Source organism: Sinocyclocheilus rhinocerous, unplaced genomic scaffold, assembly GCF_001515625.1.
Source record: "Sinocyclocheilus rhinocerous isolate Xijiao unplaced genomic scaffold, SAMN03320098_v1.1 scaffold877, whole genome shotgun sequence".
Classification (NCBI taxonomy): Eukaryota; Metazoa; Chordata; class Actinopteri; order Cypriniformes; family Cyprinidae; genus Sinocyclocheilus; species Sinocyclocheilus rhinocerous.
The window spans coordinates 690,020-711,753 of NW_015662177.1; positions in this window are offsets into that span (position 1 = coordinate 690,020).

Consider the following 21,734-nt stretch of genomic DNA (forward strand, 5'->3'; position numbering starts at 1 on the left):
CTAAGTAAAGGTGTAACAAAATGTCTCTAGAATAGACATATGGCAGAAAAAAAAAAATCCCGTATCCAGGGAATTTTGTTTTTGCCATGCATTGGTCATAGAGCTCTTTGTAGCGGTGCCTCAGGTGTTGAACTAGATTTGTAGCGCCAAGTTCACACGTACTCCATCTGCAGTGCGTATACAGTATGTCTGATTGGTTCGGATAGCATACTGTGGGAGGTCGGGGGCGCGGAAAATCGTGCAATAAAGCGATTTAGAAATTACGCAAGATCAAATCACGATTTTACGACGATTTCGATTAATCGCACAGCCCTAGTCTAAGGTAAGACGCCAGTCCAGTCTGTGCTGAAACGCTACTGTCAATCAAACTATCATGGGAGGGGCCTGTCTGTGTGACGTCACACAGACAGGCATCTGAGATCGGCTTGATTTGAAAGAGGGGAAAACATTTAACGAGATAAAAAAAAATTACATTATATTTAAAAAAAAAACATTATAGGGTGGTTGTGTACACACACTGCCAACACCCATTTAAGTTCAAACAACTTGTAAAAGTGCATGTAGCATCCTATGACCCCTTTAAAAAATATCATGTTATATCTACTATTACAATACCTTGGTTTTGAGCATGTACCAACACTTGTGGTAGTACCAGAGTATTTTTTTGTTAGCGTCTAGTTACTATGGTAAATTCCTGTAACGATTGTCAAAGCTGTTTTTTTCTCTCTTCACATTTAGGTAGTTACATGCTGTCCAATAGCAGATCAGTGATCTGCTAAACAAGGCACATACATCCAAAACAAATATTTAAATTAACCAAAACTATTTTAATAGTTTTAGTAAACAACAAAAACACTGGTCACATATTTGATCAAAAATACCTAATTTAGGGTTTCCACATGTTCTTAATTCCGAAATCAAGATACATTTAATTGACAAGCAACATGACAAAAATAAGATGTTTTCTGTCAAATTTATGAAAATGAAGTGAGTTTATGATTAAAACAAGAACAAATATCTACCAATGGGCTCAGAAAAATCAACATAATTGAAAAGAAAAACAAATTTTCATACCCCGCTGACAGATGTTAGTTCATATTTTTAAGCATAAATTCACTCAATTTTGCTCAGTTTCAACTTTACAGATCTTCTTTATGCACCAAGAGCTTGTAACACTCCAAAGAGAAAGGAAAAATTGAAATCGCATCATATGACCCCTTTAATATCATCTAATGATTCTTGTTCTAACATATGCATGACAAGATTTTTGTAATATGAACTATTGTTACACTGAATAACATTTTAATGAGTGTCTTCTGTAAATCATGTTAAAAATGTATAGTAGTCATAATGTTTTGCTCAGAAAAAAATTTTTTTACAGGACCTAACAGTTAACAGTTAAATGGTAGTAGTATCAGAGTATTTTTTTGTTAGTCACTATCTGACTGTCCACACAGTGAATCGCAACTGTTCGTATCCGATTTGTGTGTCCATAAGCGCTCTTTCGTTTTACTGAATGTGCGTTGGTTACTATGGCAATGCCGTTGCGTTGTTATGCCTACGCTAAAAACAACAATAACAGCAATACAGTTTGCAATACAGATATTGTCTTACGACATGACATGTTGCCGTCGCGCTGAATTATTATTATTATTATGGATTTCGTCTTATGAGGCAGCTTCAGAAAGGCAGGGAGTTGGAATGTGCGACTTTATACCCTGCTGCCATCACCGCTGGTTTCAACACTCAAAGAGCTGAGTATATTAGCAGTATATTGTCTTTTTCCGCTTGACTTTGACAGGTTGCAACAACACACGCTTGTTTCTGCAAATACATTTATTATGTTTTCTACAAAAACGTCTGACGTGTTTACGTTTTACGTGGCGTGAGAACGTGAAAAAGCTACACTAAATCCGATCTGAGCGGTCAGAATGAAAACGGATTTCCAGGAATGCGATTTGAATAGGTTTCCAAACCACATACGAATGTAACTGTTAGCTCGAAACTGATTTGCACAAATCGGATTTCATGTAGTTCGTTGCCGTTCAGACTATCTAAATATGATCGGATTTGCACAAAAATCGGATTTGGGCTGACAGTCTGAACAAGGCTTATGTTACTATGGTAAAATTCTGTAACGAATCGTTTCTTTTTCTCATTTAGGTAGTTACCTTCCCTTGAATAGGAAATCTGTGATGTGACTAAACGGTGTACTTACTTCCAAAAGACCCCAGGCGATCCATGCTGCAGATGAGGATGTCTGATCAGGAAAAATGTAAAACCTTCCTTCTTAACCGTTTTAAACGCAGTTGAGATCTTTACAGCTTTTTGATGAATGAAACTCAACGATTACACGGATTAAGCCTCATCGTTAAAAGGAGCAAATGAAAACAGTGAGTTTATGTGAATTTAGCACATAAATGAGGATGTAAACACTTCAGTGGGTCCGTGTCGATCCGTGCAGTTCAATGAACATCCCATGAGGGGGGGAAGTTACATTTTGTAACAGCGCCCCTAGCGGCACCTGCTTGGTAAACCTGGACAGTTCATTTCAGTTGAGCCAAGACCTCCTCCTCAGTGTAAATACTTTTTATTTGAAAAACATACAGTCCCGTACGTACAGCCCCTTAAAGTGCATACTACTATTCAAGCTTATACTATGAACGTGCATGGTGTACAACAAATATTGTGCCCATAGCCTACAACATTTAGCGTTACCAGCCCAGATCTTTCGGTAGCATCACTACACCACCAGAATAAATCATAAGTACGTTGTTTTAATGGATAACAGGTGAGGATTAGTTCAGTATCATGAAAAAAACAGATTATGTTGTTAGCGAACATACAATAAAGAAATCAGAAGTTCAATAAAATATAAAGAAGTCATACACAACTCAGAGGTCAGTTTGGTTGGCCAACGTGAACCCAGTGCCAAATCTGCAAGGGGAAACCTTTCGCATGGATTCCTATTGAAATGACTGGATTTTGCCTGCAACAATTCACCAAACAGTAAATGTGACTGCACCTTAAGAATATGGAAACCAAACAGAACAAAGCACAGAGAAATTCTTATGAATACATTGTAATTACAATGGTTTATTTATTTATTTATATGCTGGTCAGATGTTTTGCCCTTCTAATGACCAGCATGGCGGGATCTTTTCCTCCTTCTTCTTCCTGCTTTCTTCTTTTTCTCTTTAAGACGCAAATTCCCCTCTTCCTCCTCACGTTGTTCATCTCTATCCCAAAGCGGATACCTGTTCCCTCCACATCCATAAACGGGTGCTGATGCATAACCTGCAGCAACCAGGAGAACCAATCAGTGCGTTTGTTTCATCATTGGATAATGTGCCATTCTGCAGTAGGTTTGCATTTGGTAGCCCTACATCTTATATCACTTTGCAGAAATACAAATAGATCCAATGTCTCACCATAAGTGAAATATGGGTCCATGTGACGACCTCCTAGTTGGTTGCGAGTGTTCATTTGGGCCGATATAGCAGATACGGTCAGTGAAACATTCACTGGCAGCATTTGATGCGATGCTCGAGCTGAATTGGAACAGATAATGTGGTTTTCAAAGTGTTCATTACAAATAAATATTCAACAGACATACACTTGAAATTACACTTCTAAGAGCTCATTAGATGATGTTTCTCATGTCATTAGAAAATGAACAGATAAATAAATGAAAATCTTACCATCATTAAGATTGTCTGCATTAATGACTCCAGCACTAAAGCCATTTCCACGTCTGTTGCAAGTAGAAAATTAATTAATTAATTAATTAAGTTCACTCAAAAAAAGTCCATTCTATGGAAAACAAATGTTCAGAAAACAAATAATTAGCAATTGGCATAGACTGCACGCGTAGCTTTCTAGCTTATTGCGTATCCCACCCTAAAGCCTTTAAAGGAATAGTTCATCCAAAAATGGAAAAATGGCAAATTTAGAACAAATGAGAACTGTTTGCAATGCATGATGGTACTATGGTGGTTAGTAGAGTAGCCTGCATCAGATTCATTTCTTTCAATTCATTTTAAAAACCTACCTAGTTAGGTATTGATTGTAGCCAGTCATATCTGGGATACATCTTGAGGTCATGGCATAGGGTTCATCTCCATACACCACCACACCATTAAATCCATATGGATTATCCTGACACTCAACTGAAACCTTTCAAAAAAACACAAATACACAAAGCCTTTAAATTTACAATCTATGGAATTTGTTTTTGTTTTTCAATACTCATGTAATAACTGTGTAACACATTTAAAGGATTTTACTTTTGACAAGAAATAGCTAATGAAAACGCAGAAATATGTCATTACATTTTCAAATTGCTGAACAATGGTAAATGTAACACACCTTAAGAATATAATGGCAACAAATAATAATGTATAAATAAAACAAAGACGCAATTAAAAAGGCAGATATTTAAAAATGAAATGCTCTATGAATTATGACATACAGTATAGCCAAAACCTCTTAATATTTGAGGCCCTATTATTACAGACAGTTTTTGTGCATGCAATGCTAGTGACATCATCCAAGACATCATAAATAAGTAAACAAACAAATAAACAAACAAACATGAATGGATAATAAAAATAAACGTTGAAAAATAAAATTGAATTGTCATTTTCTTAAAAAGGCACATGCTTGTTTTTGCCATCTAAATATATTATAATGCTAATGCTATGTTTTGAAGTACGTACATTGGGATATTTTACTACAAAATAGAGAGAGAGAGAGAAAAAGAAATTAACCAAATGGAATGGTCTTTGATGATTATTAACAATAATTTTGCACTAGCTTTATATACAGAAAGTGACATGACATGTAACCAATCATGGTGTCCCATACTTGGAATTTGTGCTCTGCATTTAACCCATCCCATGAAAAATTGATGGTGGTTAGAGTGGATCTCCAGTCATAACAGTAGTTTTGTAAAACCAGAATGACAAAGAGATGACTGATACAACTGTCACTACTGACTCAAACCACTATTTGATATTAACCAATGTCTAACCCCATCGTCTTGACTATAACAAACAAAATGGCTCCATGAATCAGGCCTCAGAAGCAGCGGTAGAGAAGACAAGCATATAACACAATCACTTTAATCATTACACAAGGACTAAAAACTATCGCCTCAGCTGTGTATTGAACAGAAAATGTTGACAAACAGAGTCAATGCGTGCGCCATGTGAGACACTGAAATCATCTACCAGTAAAAGACATTTCCATAAGTTCATTTCCTTACATGCCTTTAAGAAAAAATTTGCAACAGGCCTAAAAACATTTTGGACGACATGGATGTATTAAAGTTTTACCTTTTCGTTTTGGTCAATTGCAAAGGCCATTCTTTTTCCACTGTCTATGCGGAAGTATTTGCTTTAGGTCACGTGTAACGTGACATCATACGTATTGAGTCATCCAAATTTAACTTTTTTCTTACCATCTACAGATGTCATTATATACATTGTTTTAGAACACGAAGGAAATCTATGTTGTCTTCTCAGATTCTAATGCAACTAAATTAATAAGTATTTGCCATAGAGTTTTGTCCTACCTTCTGTGTCACGCCCTATATCTGGAAGTTCTGGATCTGGACAGTCTTCCATTCCGGTTTAAGAGTTTAGTTTATACCTAACATGTTAGTTTATACATAACAGAATTTGTTTTTCTCCTGTAAACTTGTAAAAAGTTCACTCGATTTTAGAAAGTTTACTTAATTTATGTCCATTCACGATAGATGTTTGCTTCATGCTGGTCTCCCCTGATCCTCCCTTTATGGTGTGGAATTTGTTGTTCCTCTCCAACATACAGGAAAAAAACATTTTCTCTATCAGCCAGCTGGAATCTTTAACTCTTTATATCCAACCAGCGTAAAATGAACAGTGCTGCTTGAAATGTTCCCAGTACTCTTTCAGTCACTGATGACAATCATTTCTGCAAACAGCAGATGGTTTCCGCTGAGGCTGATGCAAATAAAAGGGCTGGGACTCTTACAGTTTCTGTTTTTGTTCCTCAAAACCAGTTTCTCTTGCTTGTTTTATTATTTGTATTTATGGTTTTGCTTATGACTAATGCAAGTAAGGCTTTTCAGCTGACTTGTTATGATCTGTAACACAATCCGTGCAGATCTTTGCATGTTTACTACAGATATTTCTTCTCTATTACAGATATTCTTATATAATTTCTGAAAATACAGATCTATAATCATCAAATAATGTTTTACTTAGTGTAGCTTGGAGTGAGTTTTGCTCTCTTATAGTTCTTTTAGTTAGTTTGACTTTGATTTCAAATGCCACCCAAGCAAAAAAATAAATAAAAATTCTGAAAACTATTTTAAATCCATGCTCATTTTGAATACACTGAATTTGATTAATATTAATGCATTTTGAATTTACTTTGAATAAATACATTTGAATTCTAATTTTTGTGGCACACCAAAAATACTGCATATCTTTAGCTTAGTACTCACTGCAGAGGTCTACATCATTATGAACCACAGCTGAACTCCTCAAATCCACCTCACACCAAAAATAGTATGACTGTTGATGTTTGGAAAAACCATTTAGAAGCCAATGCATGTGATTTTAAGCAAAACATATTGTAGGACTGCAAATGTGTTTGCAGAAACTTGTATTTCTTGATCTTTGTAGTATACTTATTTGTTTTCACTCCTGACCACTAGAGGTCATTGTGAGAGTTGGTTGAGAGGTTAAAAAAAGCTAACTCCAGAGCTGAGAGGAGAGAGGAAGTACAGACACGATGAGACAGAATGAAAACAGAAAGTTTTCTTCCCCAACTGAGTGTTCTTCATTCACTATTCATGAATTATCGTTACTCATCACCTCTACTCGATTTCATGTGTGTATTTTGCAGACTCATTGTTTTGCTGGCCCTTTGTATGGTATTGCATCAGTTCTTTAAGGGATAGTTCACCAAAAAAATGTCATTCTGTCATCATTTACTCACTTTCATGTCTTGTGAAGAGAAGTTTGTCTGTGTGATGCACGAAAACCAATGAGGTTTGTTTTAGCATGTGATGTGCGCATGAGCTTTCATGTTTACCATATGCAATGCACTCTATGTATGTGTGTTATACGTGAATAAAAGCCTAAATGAAATCTGTCCATCATATGAAGCAATTATATATCTTCACTAGATTTAGAATAAACCACCGATTCATATGGATTTGTTTTATGGCACTTTATAACCTTTTTGGATATTTTTAAGGTTTGGTTACTTTGGCTTTTATTGGAGGGACAGAAACCTTTCAGGTTTAATTTAAAATATTATGATAAAAGATTAATCAACCCTTATGGGAGTGAGTAAATGATGACAGTTTTCAGTTCATCTCTTTAATTATGATGCTAGTCTTTTCCATTTACAATAATGAATGACAGCTTGTATTGTCCTTTTGAAGGTATTTATTTAAAGAGTACAGAAAGTTAGAGTTATAGATTTAAAGTTTATAAAGCTTTTAAGTGCGACTTACTTAAGCTTATAGAAAAGCAGTGTGTATGCTACATTAAAGGGACAGTTCACCCAAAAATGAAAATTCTGTAATTAATTACCCCTGTGTCGTTCCAAACCCGTAAGACCTTCATTCATCTTCAGAACACAAACTAAGATATCGATAAAATCCGAGAGCTTTCTGACTCTGCATAGACAGCAACGCTGTCCACCACTGATGCCACATGGATTATTTTAACGATGTCCTTACTACCTTTCTGGGCCTTGAACGTGATAGTTCCGTTGCTGTCTATGCAGGGTCAGACAGCTCTCGGATTTCATCAAAAATAACTTAGGTTGTGTCCCAAAGGTGAACAAAGGTCTTACGGGTTTAAAAATGACATGAGGGTGAGTAATTAATGACAGAATTTTTGGGTGAACTATCACTTTAAACAAGAAAATATAAGTGTTATTTATCTTATTAATCAAATCACATTTCATTACTGTCAGATGCTGACTGGATGATTTTCCTCCTTAATGGTGAAGCTGTGTTCTCCCCTCTCTTAACCTTTTTCTTCTTTCCCTTTGGATGCACACGCTTCTCTTTTTCATAGCGTTCATCTCTGTTCATCAGCTCATGGCCGTTGCCGCCCATGCCATCAGGTGCTATGAATCCTGGAGACACACCTACATGAAGAAGGTAGCCTTTTTGTTATCAAGTCTTGATATACTCAATATTCCATGTTGCATTTTGATAATCTGGACTTTTCCAAACTATAGACATTTCTAACCATCTGTGAACGTTAGGCTATGAGCACCCAAAGCATCTGCGGTTGTGGAGAAGCCTGCAGTTGCACTCATTTGTCCATTCACAGCAAATGACTCCTGCACTTGACCACCAGCTGAGGAAACATGAAGCGGTGGAAACAATGTTTACCACAAAAACACATGTAGACAATATACAGTAAAAGTTGTGGAAGCATTGAAGTGTCATTATGATGTTAACATTTTACAGTTTGTTAAAAATAGTTAATGCGTTAGCATGAACTTAATTAATAGTTTTATAGCATTTATTATATATATTCATTTCTAGAAATACTAATACATTGCAGCATTTCGAATGGTATAAATTTTAAACTTCTATTTTGGACCCAAAAAGGACAAATTCTGAAAAACGTCCTGCTCACATCCATTATATGGAAGATATAATGTCAGTGTGTAGTGACCAGCCTCAAACTCAAACGTATATGTGAATGGCTGTTTGTGTGGCAACACACAATCTCAGGAACGAGCTCAGAGTAACCTATTAGTGTGCCGAAAAACTAGTAAATAATAAATTACTTTTCTGGTTTTCCCCACAGTATGCCTCTAAAAGACACAACATTAGAACAACACTGTTGAGTAAATAATGACTGAATTTTCATTTTTTGGTGAACAAACCATTTTTAAGCAGAATATTAAATGTACCTACCAGTATCCTGATTCTGCCCAGGAACTCTTCCCCTACAAATGATTTTGTAGGAAATAACTAATTTTGCTTGATTATATAATAAAAAATTTTTTTTTTTAAAAATCAAAAGGCTGAAAACTAAATGTCTATATAATACAACATGTGTCAGATACATTTCAGAAGGTTTACCCGTGATATGACCCAGTCACAAATGGAGTGCACCTCCGTAAGGGAAAGGATTTGTCATCATAAACCACTTCAGCATCCAACCCGAATTGGTCATCCTGACACTGAACTGAAATCTGCAAAGAGTTTCAACACATTATCTAAAATTTGCAAGTGTTTAAGCAGATATTTTATTCTATATTTTAATAAACCAAAACAAACATACAATGTCTTCACATTGGACTGGGACCTGAAAAGAAAAGAAAAAAAAAGTTTAAAAAAGGCAATCAGTGGATATAGCAAAATATTTTTAGACTCGATAATTATTCCAATTACTAAACATTTCCTAAGCATGACCTTAGCAATCCAAAATTCATGCTAAACAATCCAGAAGCCCCTACTGATTCAATATTTATCTGATTGCACTGTGCTCTGATCTGTTGGATGTGCCTTTTGTCCTCCATCCCATCTAAAACATATTTGATTAGGCAAATGACTTGACCAGAAACCTACAATGAAATTAACCAAATAGTAACATTGATAATTGTTCATCACTGTCCTCCACAATATGATGATAACATCAGGTTTTTAAAACCAAAACACAAACATTCGCCTTACCCACAAGACCTAGCCACACAGGCTAATGCTAAACACGCTTTCAAACACTATCAAAATCCACCAACACACCATTCGGCAATAAAGTAAGTTCATCATTGTAATATTGTAGGTTTCGGTTTTAACTTTCCATAGAAAATAACTTTTCATTCTGCATTTTGTGCATATAAAATACCCTTTGTCTTCCACGTGTCATGGCCAACTGTTTTGCCTCCTGAACTGTCGATTTCATGTGGCATCCGGGTTACTCTTTGCATATTATGGTGTTGCATTCTGTGCACACTCATACTGACTCATAACAGTCATATTTGATTCATTTATCGAAGACTGTAGTTTCATTTCCTTTTTTTTCACCTTTCTAAAATATAAAAGAATGTAAAAGAATATAATTAACTGAATGTGATGTTTTTCATACTCTTAAGTGCATGTTATTTGCAATTAAATGAGAATGTATTGTAGTTTAAATTTATATTAAATGCATTTAGTAGAACTAGTAAACTAAAATATACTTTAATGTAATTTCTGTTGACTTGACTTAATTAACTTGTATTTTATGTATTTAAATATATTTGTAATGACACATTTGTAATGATCAAATTGCAAGTTAGTGCATTCAAAATATATTACCTTTAAATGGAATATTGAAGAACACATTACAGTTAAATATAGAATTAGCAAACATTATTGAAGCAGAAGCAATGGCCCTTGTTAAAAGACTTCTTTGTGTGAAGACCAGGTCAGGTAAAGACAAGCAAGGGTGTTGACATGGCACAGCAGCACACTGCACTATTTCAGTATTACTTTTTATTCTTTACTACTTTCTGGTTTTCCGTGTAATACCCTCAGGTCTACTCATTATCAACACCTGGAAATTCACTCCTCTTTTTCCTCCCTGCAATAGCATGCCATTATTGAAACTAATCCTGTCAGACTTTATCTTGTCATCGTCTTCTGTCCGGCAGGTCAACTAGACAACTTCCTCTTTTCTAGAAGACGGCACATCACTGGTAGTCCTTGGTGACTTCAACATCCACTTAAACTAACCTCAAGTGACTGACTTCCTAGCTCAGGGGTGTCCACTCCTACTCCTGGAGGGCCACTGTCCTGCAGAGTTGAGGTCCAATCCCAATTAAACACATCCTAAACAAAGTAATTAAGGTCTTCAGGATTACTATAATCTTTCGAGATAAGTATATGTTGGGACAAGTTAGAGCTAAACTCTGCAGGACGTTGGCCCACCAGGACCAGGATTGGACACCCCTGTCCTAGCTGGCCTCGTTCAACCTCACAAGACAGTGCATCCCTGTAGCACAAAAAGCAGGTGGAGCCAGACCAAAATGAGACCTCATCCTAACACGTAACGTGACAACCATCATATTACTTGACCACATCTCTCCTACTTCTCCAGTTCTCTTGTCACTCTGCCTTGAGGTTTACCATGGCCTCCTCTTCTGTCTGCTTTTGCCGTAACTGCCATAACCTTCTCTCTCTCCCTATGCTTTTCCTCCCTATCACCGACCAGTTTTCTTCTCTCAATGTCAATAAAACCACAGACACTCCATGCTCCACCTTAACATCCTGCCTCGAGAACATCTGTCCTCTCACATCCAGGCTAGCATGTGCAACACCTCCAGTCCCTGGCTAAAAGATGTTTTTGTAACCACAGAACCAGGCTCAGAGCTGCTGAGAAAATGAACTCAGCTGGCCTTCTGGTGAAGTATCATTCTCGTCTATAGTGTTTCTGTTGCTGTGGTCTATTACCAAAACAAAATCAGCAACACCTCAAATTATTCACAACATTCTCCTTTCTACTCTGTACCCAACCAGCTCCTCCCACCTCTTCTCTGACTGCTGATGACTTTGCCAGCTATTTCACCAATAAGGTGACAACCATCAGCAATTAGTTCTCTGCACTACTTACCTCTAGCCAACCTCCATTCACACATATTCCTCTCTTCCCACAAAGAATGAGGTCTGTACATTTCAATTTGCTAGTTGTCCTGCAACTTGTCCCTTAGAACCAATCCCCTCCCACCTTTTTCGGGAGATCTCACCAGCATTGCTACCCATTTTGACTCACAACATAAACACCCATTACTACTGACAGATTTCCTACCTTACCACATTTAAGTAGGCTAGGGTAACCCCCATTTCTCAAAAAGCCAATACTCACTTCCAGTTTTCTGTCTAAATCTCTTGAAAGAGTTGAGTTCAATCAGCTCTCTGCCTTCTCTCACAGAACGATGTACTTTACAACAACCAGTTTAGCTTCAAAAGCAGACACTCCATGGAGATCCTGCTCAGCTGACCATTGCTGAATTTGTTCAGCTGGCGAGAAGTTGTTGTTTTATGTAGCACCTTTCCACAGCTCAAGGTCGCTTTACAAAAAGTACATTTCAGGTTCATTTGACAGGTACAAAACACAGAATTAATACAATAAACATACAAGAAGCCAAGTTCAGATGATCTAAGAGAACGAGTAAGGGGAGTAAGGGGTGGTGAAGGTGAAGGAAGTGGAGCAAACAGGGAGGGGCAGGTCTAAAATCCTTAGCTTTAAAATCCAATTTGTCCTTATTACACTAGACCTTTCTGCTGCCTTTGACACTGTTGACCACCACATCTTCATGTTCAACCTTTCTGACTTGGGCATCACAGGTACAGTACTTCAGTGGCTTCAGTCTTAGCTCACAGGCAGATCTTTGAAGGTTTCATGGAGAGGATGGGTGACTGATTCACATCAGCTAATCACTGTGGTGCTTCAAGGTTCAGTGTTTGTACCTCTTCTTTTCTCCATTTACACAACTTTACTGTGAATGATCATAAAGGCACATGTCTTCTTCCACTGCTATGCAAATGATACATGGCTCTATCTATCATTTCAACCTGATGATTCCACTGTCTCAACTTGTATCTCTGTCTGCCGCTCGGACATCTCTGCTTGGATGAAGGAACACCATCTACAGCTCAACCTTGTGAAGACAGAGCTCCTTGTAAGGCCTGCAAATCCGTCAGTTGACCACAACATTACTGGGCACCTGGGGTCGACAACACTAACACCAACCAGGACAGCAACCTGGAGGTACTTTTTGACGGCCAACTTAGCTTTTCCACCCACATTTCAACAACAGACCATGGCGTTTTCACGGTAAAGAATTAGGAAACTTCCTGAATGTGTGGCATAGCTCCTTGTCCAAGCCTTTGTCATTTAAAGACTGGACTACTGCAGTGCTCTACTGGCAGGCCCTTCAGCCAGCATGACTAAGCCTCTGCAAATGATCCAGAACATGGCAGCATGTCTTCAATCAGCCTTCTTCTCTTCTTCTCTATCTTGCCTCCTAATCTTGTCTAATAAACCTGGCTTTGTACATGGTAAATATTGCTCTTTGACAAATTGCTTTTGTTGTTCTTATGTAGAGTAAGTTGCTTTGAAAAGTGGATGCTAAATGCATAAATGTAAATGTGTAATCAAGTACTTGACATGCTTTAGTATGAATGAATATATTAATCAACACATCAAAATTGTACTTCTTTAAAGGAACACGCCACTATTTTTAAAAATAGGCACATTTTCCAACTCCCCTAGAGTTAAACAGTTGCGTTTTACTGTTTTCGAATCCATTCAGTCGATCTCCGGGTCTGGCAGTAGCACTTTTAGCTGCACCTTAGCATAGATCATTGAATCTGATTAGACCATTAGCATGTCCAGAGCAGCCAGCCATTGATTCTTTTGTTCCTTGTTTATGTTGGAATTCTATGAAACATGATGGTAGAGTACACCTTCGACTTACTATCACAACCCTTCACATAAACCTTCACATAACCATGGCTAATCGCACACAGGTAAATCCAGCCACTAACCAATTTGCCGGCTGCAACTCTGCAACTACACAAACTTAGTGCCGGTCACGTTGGAAGTAACCTAGCTGGGGACTATTTTTAGGCGCTGCGTAATATCATTGCATCCAGCTGCGCCCATGGTACGGCAACAAAGTTCCTTGAATATTACACCGGAATGAGAGTATAGTTCCTACACGATGTAACTACAGAAGAGCCAAATTTTAAATAGGAAAAATATCGAAACTCTTTGGTCATTTTTGAGCGAGATGCTAACGGTCTAATCAGATTCAATGATCTATGCTAAGCTGCAGCTAAAAGTGCTACCGCCAGACCCGGAGATCGGCTGAATGGATTCGAAAACGGTAAAACTCAACTGTTTAATTCTAGGGGAGTTGGAAAATGAGCCTATTTTCAAAAATAGTGGCGTGTTCCTTTAAAGCATGAAGAAAATATTTTAATTTAACATTATTACAACGTTTTTAAAAGCATACATAAGAGTGTTAAGAAACAGTCATGAAGTGTACTCTCTTTAAGTGCACTTATGTTTCTAATTTAATTTAATTTCATTAATATTATATTATCAGCGAGTACAGTTTACATTACAGTACACATTTAATAAAATTAAGCAACTACTTTTTATTTGATCTTCTTTTTCCCCAAAGGATACCAGATATCTTTCATCAGAAATAACAGAGATTAATTATTTTTATGTTTAAAATTCCTAAAACTTTCCATCTCACACCACCGGGTGGCGATATTGCTCTACACAATGAGACAACGTAGGAACACAACAAATATGCTGCTTTATTTTCTACTATAGACTTACACAAGATCATAGAGAGGAATGAGGCTGTGGTTACCTTCAAGTAAAAGACAGAATCCTTGTTATGATAAATAATAAAGGCACACAAAGAACTGGACTCTGTTCTACAGGGTTTCTCCTCCCATCACAAGAGGGCGATATAGAGAGCGGTTCGCACAAGACAGCTCCAGTGGGATGCTGGGAAATCTTCAGGGAGAGGATTAATCACACTTGTGCCAGCTGCTATCTAATATGATCTTAGAGCCATACTATTGATTTCTAAGCAAAGACACGTTCCCAATAGTTGAACCTCAATAACCTTTATACAAATATCTGTTTGCACTGTGTGCTGTTGAAGTTTTAGTCCTAGTTTAGCCTTTGTTGGCATATGCTAGTTAAATCCATTGACTAGTCTCTGATGTGTTAACATACCCACTGATGACATCACTGCAAGTATATCCAGCACGGATTTCAAACACTGTCAGATGCATACACGTGTTTGTTACAGGTCTATACAAACCACAATCAGATGTGCTATATATTTGCTTTAGTAAAACCTGTTTATATGTCAGCTGATTTTAAACATGATTGTTTTGTGCGCTAGAATTGCCAAAATCTAGATGCTGAAAAATGGCTGCACAAATTATGCACGGGGAAGCCAGTAACAAAAGCAGTGACGCAAACCGCATGCAGAGAGACACGTGGAGGCCCATACGCCAGAGCGGTGGGGCTCCGTGCCTTTGGGCCCTGGACCAGCCAGCTTGTGACCCACCCTCTGCCTATAAATGGTCTGATAGACATGGACCAGTGGGGTTCGGGGCCCTTTTGTGCAGATCTAAGACTGGGATCGCTTCATACAAGAAGTGTGCCACATTATCATCAAAATATGTCCTACCCCCATCACCCCTATTTCACAATACATACACCCCTCCTACTGCTTTCCCCCCTCCATCCTGACACCCCCAGGTGCCAAGGGCTGTATATGGGGCCCCAAAGTTGAAAAGAGAGCATCTGCTCTCTTTTGTTTCATCTGTCTCTGTGGGTGCGCTTTAAAAAAACAGAGGCTGTTTTAAATGACTAGATTGCTGCTTATTACTGTGCAGTATATATTGCATGTTAGATACAATAGTTTGTAAAAAAAAAAAACATTTAATTCAGTGAGTAGTGTCATTTTTTCATTGTAAAATGCATTGCAAATATATGTAAGTCAGTAAACAATTTTTCTCTGTTAATACTCACCAAGGCTGCATTTATTTGATTAGAAATCGTCACCTTGAAATGATAAGGTTCTATCTGACATTTTTGTCAAAATTGAGTTATTCACATATTATTTACAATTTATTTACATTATGTGATTTTATTTTTTTTCAAAGTTGTGTACATTTTGGGACTTTTTATTTAGAAAACAAAAAGTTTCTATCTACAAAGTATATGGAATGCAAAAACTTTGACGACTCCGAATGCAATAAAATCTTATGATTCCAAGGTGTCAAAATATAGCAAAAACAGTAATATTTTGGAATATTACAATTTAAAATAACTGTTTTCTATTTTAATACGTAACACTATTTTACAATGTAATTTATTCCTGTGATGGCAACGCTGAATTTCAGCAGTCATTACTCCAGTCTTCAGTGTCACATGATCCTTCATTTAATTTTAATATTAATTCAATCATTTTAATCTGCTGCTTGCTGATCAAAAACTGTATAATACATTTTAGTTCATTATTCTTTGATAAATAGAAGTTATTTTTTCTTTCAAATTTTTTTACTGACCTCAAACTTTTCATATATATATATATACATATTTAAATATATTTATTTTTACAATATTTAGTATTATACAGTATATAATATTACTAATAATGTAAATCATTGATATAAAGGAAATACGTTAAAAGATGTTAAAAGCATAGATATTACTGTTTAGTTAGTCACCCTAAAAATACAGTATCAGTGCATTGTGGGATATTGTTTGCTCTGTCGTATACTGCACAGTTTAGCAATTAGGTCATCTAAGTATTTCATGCATTAAGAAAATAAATGTATACTATGCACAGTATGCATAATTTGATCAAATATCGAATAAAATGTATTTTGCTAAGCAAAGCAAATCTCAGTTTTTATTCCCATATTGAATAAATATGCCATGAATAATAATAATCCCCATACTTTTTGCATTAAGGCCAATTTAGCAGTCCTGCATCATTAGGCACATCAGGTGGAGCCATACATGGAGGAATGATTCCACAGCTGCTTGATATGCATCACGCTCCACATTCAGTGTCAAAGAGCACGGCATGGAAGAAGGAGAGAGAGCTGATCATATATTATCCCTGATCATGATCTCATTCCTCTCACGTCTGTCCCTCATTGGTTCCCTGCAGCAATGATGCGTAATACCACTATGACATCACTAATGCATTCAGCTGCCTGCCTGTGCTGATCAGTCTTTAGGTTGTGCTGATGAATGAGGTCAGTTGGAGGCATCAGGGCCTGCTGCCAAACTCTCCTCCGCATGCTTGCATATGCATTCTCTCTGCCCGAAGGCCTTCCAGATGTATTTATGTAAATGTTTATCTATTTTGGCAAATGAATATGAAAGCTTTTCCCATTTATGTGCAAAATAATGAAATGAGAAGAGTCTGTAACTCAAACTTAAACCGAAAATTTCCTGATGTGATGACATTCAGAGCAGATAACTTAAAAAAATTAGTTTTCAGCATCGCCTTTTACAACAATTTCTCTATGTATTATTTAATAAACAGTCATATATACTTAATATATGGCTCAAAATATGCAAAGGGATAATTAAATGTAACAAATCATGTAAAAATCATCTTATATTGGAAAATTAAACAAAATTTGATCTTGCGTTAATCGTTTAAACAACTGAGAAGATAGAGATCAAACTACATTTGATAAAAATCACCTATCAATTTCAGTGAGTGAAGAACAAATTTATACTCATGTGCGTTATGTATTAGGTATCTTATCAACTCTGACAGACAGCATGTCGAAGCTTCTCAGGCTGACATTTTCTCCTCGAAAAGCGATGACGTAGTCAAAACATCCAGTGGGTTCTCTAGGAAATGCTTGTACTCCCTGGACCTCTGCTTCTCATAAATTCTACCGTGTATTGTGCATGTTATGTTTTTGACAGACATCAAAGTTGTGATATTCAAATGATGTGGATTTGAAAACAGATGGTAATGAAAAAAATATTTCTTACTTTATTTATTTATAATTATTTTTTTTTATATATATAAAAAAAGTGTTCTGAGGTGTACTTCTTTTTCAGAATAAGGAAAAATGTTAATCATGTTTTTCCTGTCTTTTCCCCTATAATGAAACTAATGACCAGGGGTTTTCAGTGTGTTCCATTTTTGGGCGTACTGTTCCTTTAAATGTTTACAGTCATTGCATAAGCCTCTGTCATTCTTACATTAAGAGCACATGAAGGCACGTTTCAGCCTCTATTAATGAATCTACCTGCATCCATCTGGCCAATGGGTCTTATTAAAGTCCAGCTGCTGGTTAACACAGCGTGAGCCAGCGAGGAATAGAGAGAGTGTTTCTGTATGTGTGAAGTTCTGTACGTGTGGGAAACTGCATTCTTCTCTCCACCCATCACACAACTGAACACATCTGAGTAAGTGTCTCTGCCAGAACTGACCTCATTCTAATGCACACTGAGGCCGTCACTATTTCATTCACTTTTGATTAATTGTTTAATTCATCATTGTTCGTTACATAACAATACCCCTCTGTGCCACAAAGCTTTTGTTCTTACTGGAGCTTTTGAGAGGCACTATAAAAACACGTCTGAAATGATCTGTTGACACCTTTTGCTGCAGATTATAAGTGGCGTACTGATATACTGTCACAGAAGGGAAAATATGAAAGCGTCTTGGCCAATTGTTCATTTCCAGTATTGCTGAGAGTGAGATTCATCTCAGTGCATCATCACCTACAGTCATTCAGAGTCCATCTGCCTGCCTTCAGTGGCCAAAATGATGACGAGACTGAACACTTTAATGCTCTGCTACTAATGACTGCAATTCTGCAATAACTCGTAAATATTTTTTATTTATTTTCATAAGGAATTAAACTTTTTTTTCATTGTTCCCAGTCAGTTAAAAATGGAAGCCTATTTCTGCCATGGAATAAAAATAAAAAAAATAGGTTATTGTGACTTTTTATCTTTTATCTTTTTTATTATTATTTATAGATCACGATTAAAACAATGCAAGGTTGGCCAATGTGCTGTACAATCAACTAAAGGTAAAAGAGAACAAACTAACAACAGCAAATAACACCACCAACACAGGAGGTAAACGAGAGCCACTCTGTAAGATCAATCTTTTGAGCCAAAAGCTAACCATACTGTAACAAAGCTGGTGAACTCGTAACATAAGAACACAGACGAAGACGAAGCGAAGACAAACACACTGAGAACTAGACGGCAAGCCACAAACACCGACGTCATCTTTGGTTTTGATTTTTGGTATCTCACAATTCAGATTTTTTTTTCCACTATAAAAAAAAAAATAATTTCTACTTTTTATCTCACAAATCTGATTTTATTCTTGAAATAGCAAATTTATATCTCACAGTTCAGACTTTTCTTCTTAGAACTGGTAGTTTGTATCTTGCAATTCTCATGTTTTTTCTCAGAAATCGAAAACAACAACAACAAAAACAAAATCGCAATTGCAAGAAAAAGTCAGAATTATGAGATAAAAAGTTGCAATAAAATGTTATAAACTGAGAATTGCAGGGAAAAAGGTCAGAATTGTGAGCTAAAAAGTCCCAATTACTTATTATTATTTTTTCCATTGCAGAATAAAACTGTTACACTTGTTAGCGAGCTCAATTATTTGTCTGCTGTTGCTGAATTAATTTGAGGGATTTTAACACACTGTTTGAACTACAGATATGAATGATACCTAAAATCATGCAGAGGGATGTGCTTAGTGATTTGATCAAGAGTTTCACCTGCTTGACAAGAAAATGGGTACCAAAATCCCATAGATGTGCAGCTAGACAAGAATATCAGACAGAATTGGGGGGTGGGCTCTTATGACTGGAAACGGCAATCTAGCAATGCCTTGGCAATTATCCAGAATACCCAGAATATCCAGAATACCCTAGCAACTGCATAGCAACATTTTCTTAACTAGCCACAACACTCTAACATAATAAGCCAGTTTTGTACAGCATGAGCAAGTAAATGATTAATTTCAGACAGACAAGAGGAGTTCACTGAAATGTCCCACGTGTTGCATAATCTACACTTGACTTAATAACACGTGTTTTTTGATAATGATTATCACTTGGAGAAAACGTTAATGGACTCCAAGCTTCATGTATATGTATTACCTCTCACCAAATGTATTAATTATGCAGGAACTATTAAATATGAGCATTAAATATATATATGCGGTTGTTAGAAGAACGGATTAGAATTTTAAATTGTAATTTTTTTTTAAATATATATATGTGTGTGTGTGTGTGTGTGTGTGTGTGTGTGTGTGTGTGTTATTGAGCATGTAATCTTATACTGAACTTTTGAATTAAAAAGACATATATGATCTGTCCACATTTTGTAATTTTCATCTGTTCTTTTCTTCTTTTTGGAAAAAAATCCCACAATTTTGCTCACTTCATTCTGCTCCAAAAACAAAATGATGTGCTTGTGCATTTCTCTCATTTTCCTAACCAAAATAAAACTCAATTATTTATTTGCCTTTTACATGGTTAACAAATTTCAAAAGTATGCATTAAAATATATTAAATTAATTTTAGCTTAGTAGTTTAGATTTTTCCCCCTAGTTCAACATCTCTTAAATATACTGCATTAGGTGAATATGTGATATATAAACTACCAATCAAAAGTTTAAGGTCAATAAGATTTTTTTTTTTTTCCAGAAATTAATACTTTTATTTAGCAAGGATGCATTCAATTAAAAGATCAAAAGTGACAGTAAAGACCTTGATAATGTTACAAAATTCACAATTATTTCACCTAAATGCTATTCTTTTGAACTTTCTATTCAGCAAAGAATCCTGAAAAATAGAATGCATCACAGTTTCCACTAAAATATAAATCAGCAACTGTTTTCAACATTCATAATAATAAGAAATGTTTTTTTTTTTTTTTTTTTTACAAATCAGCATATTAGAATGATTTCTGAAGACTGACACTGAAGACTGGAGTAATGATGCTGAAAATTCAGCTTTGCCATCACAGGAATAAATTACATTTTAAAATATATTCAAATAGATAAGTTATAGATTGTAATCATATTTCACAATATTACTGTTTTTACTTTATTTTTGATCAAATGAGCATATGAGACGCCTTTCAAAAACATTAAAAAAATCTTTCAGACTTTTCAATAATGTTTTTAATTATAAAATAAACGTTTTTTTGTATTTATTTTCCCATTCAGAGAACTTTATTTATTTATTTTTTCTCTTTTTTTAAGACCACATTCAGAAATCCATCGTCTCCAAACCTCCTGTGATGTCTAGTGTGGTCTCAATCTTCTCAAGCGTTGTGTATCATATTCCACTCTGAACACATGGCCAGTCTGACATGTGTCCTGAGCTTTTGCATCTGTGTTCCCAGCACATAAATGCGTGTGTGTGTGTGTTTTTGACCTTGTCAGCTGAGCAGGTTAGACTTCCTCTTCCTTTGGCTGAAGTCAGTGCTGAGACGTGTACATGTGTGAGTTCATGCAGGTCAACAACAGGGTGTGGAATGTGTGTTTCCCACACTGAGCTGAGCACTTTCTCATGCAGGATGTAAAAACATGCGTCATACATCACCAAAGAGAGCGGAAATATTGCAGGGCCACTGGGCCTCCGGCTACTGGGCCGCTCGTGTTGGCGAAGCTGTGACCGGTGGGCGAGAGTTTTGTGAATCAACTGGAAGCCTGAGACAGATGAGAAAAACAGAGGCAGGACTGAAAGAAGCTGGGCCGATAGCATGAGCTTGATCTGCTGATGAGCGCACAACTAGACAGGCCTGAACAGCCTGTAGCACTAGCTAACACAAAAAGCGAGGAACGGCCCTGCGGGGAGCACAAAGACCCCCGCATTTGAAGCTCAATGTGTTTGCTCATGGCAGAACTGTTCTGCCAAAACACTGTCAAAGTGTATCAGCGACCACGTCTGTGATCATTCGCACATACCCGCATTCCCACACACTCTCTGGAAAACTGGGAGAGACAGTCTGAGCTGTTATATTTGCCCAGACATCACAGTCCTGTTGAGCACCAGCGTGTCTCATTTCTCAAAACAGGGTCCAGTGATTAGAGACCATACATGCCCTCATCAGGGGAACACCTGATGATTTATGTACAGTGTTGTCTTTAGATGTTTTGCCCCC